Raw genomic sequence first — 1,836 nt, forward strand, 5'->3', positions numbered from 1 at the left:
GGTGGCCGCTGCCCGCGCAGAGGCGAGCGCGGTCTCACTGCCCCTTTATGGGGCGAGAGACGCCACCCTGCGTCCGCCCCTTCGGCCTTGGCCCCCGCCCCTCCATCCTGCTTTGTGCTTGGCGCGGCCAGCCCTGGCTCGGCTCAGTATCCGTGCCCTTTTCGCAGGGCTGGCGCTTGGGGAGGCAGCCGGGGAGGAGGGGAGGACGAAGGGGCCCAAAACGCGTCCTGGCCCCCGCCCCCGCCACCCGCCTGGGACCTGCCCGCGTCCGCGCCTCCGCCCGCGCGCCCACCTCTCCACCACCTGCTTTAGATTGCCTTCGAAGACCCGTTCTTCACCCATCACCCTCTGACGCTGACGCTCCCAAGACCAGGAAATCAGAAGAGAAAACCGCAGGGACGATTTAGCCGGACTCGTTCTCGCGTCCCAACACACCTCTGTTGCGCAGCCACGCATCCCTCCACCCTCAGACCACGCAAGGCAGGATCTCTCCAACCCCTCCGCTTCCCTTCGCTCTTACACTCCCTGACCGTTCCCACCCTGCAGCCTTCTTCCCACCCCGGGCCGGATACCCAGGCACTTCCCGCGCCCGCCAGCGCTTCGTCGCCACTCTCAGCATCAGAGTCCCCTCTTCCCCTCCGCACCTCCAGGGCCCTCGTTGCTCCGCGGTTTCTCTCTGCTTTGCTGGGTGCGCCCCTGGGTTAAAGAGGCGCGCGTCCCCGAGCACGGACGCGTAAGCGAGGATTGCGGCCAGGAGTAGCGAGGGATCCAGTCGGTCCGCCCTCGCTTCTCCTCCACCCCGGGATCCCTGCCGCTGCCCGGACTCAGGCTAAAGTCTAGGGCTTCTGCCGCGGGACGACGCCCTCGGCCCGGTCCTGGAGAGGATGAGTCGGGTTCCGTACGGTGGTGCCCCTGGAGATGCTACTGTGCTCTGAACATTCAGACGTGGTTCTTTCTTCCTCTATTTTCCACCATCCTCTCATCCTTCACCCGCTTCGTTCATTATCTACTTCCTCTTCCCTGCTCTGATTTAAAATCCACAACCTCCTTGGCCTCCCTCCTCCTGTGTTTTATGCCCCTTTTCGTGTTTTGCGCCTTTCTTTGACTTGGCTTCCTGCAGGTTGGGCTTCTCTGCCCAAGTGCTATTTACCTCACTCTTCTCCATTTCCTTGTCCTACCCCTAACAGGGATTACTTTATCTTTGGTATTAATTTTCTTTGGTCCCTATTTCCCTATTTCAGTCTCTAGCCCAGCCTTCCCCCTCCCCTCCCCCTTCCTTGGCTCTTTCTTCATCCTTCTCTCTTCATGCTTCATCCTTCACTGCCTCTCAGGAGCCCCAGTCAGTATTCCCCCATCCAGTCCTGCCCTCTCCTACTGGCTGTTCCAAGGAAAGGCACACTGTCCCATCTGCCCTGTTTGAGGGTGCTTCCTGATACCTGAGATACTTTCCAAAGTATCTCATCTGTTTGAGGAGAACCCCATCTTACAGATCTAGGAACTCTGATAAACCCTGAGCAAGAAGAACACACACCAACTCACAGCCAGCAATCAAATTGCCCAGAACCAGTGATAAAGAGGAAAATCTTTAAACAAGCCAAGAAAAAAAAAAAAAGACCTAGAGAACCTAGAAGGACAAAGGTAATAAGTACAACAGATTTCTCAGACACTATGCAAACCAGAAGAAAATGGGTAATACGTTTAAAGTCCTGGGGAAAAAATTATCAACCAAGAACTTCACATCTAATGAAAATAGCCTTTAAAAATGGAAGTGAGTTGGTTTCCAGACATGATGGACTAAGACTACCAGACAGACAGACAGACACGCATTAGCGTGCA

Source organism: Crocuta crocuta, unplaced genomic scaffold, assembly GCF_008692635.1.
Source record: "Crocuta crocuta isolate KB4526 unplaced genomic scaffold, BGI_CrCroc_1.0 scaffold363, whole genome shotgun sequence".
Taxonomy (NCBI): domain Eukaryota; kingdom Metazoa; phylum Chordata; class Mammalia; order Carnivora; family Hyaenidae; genus Crocuta; species Crocuta crocuta.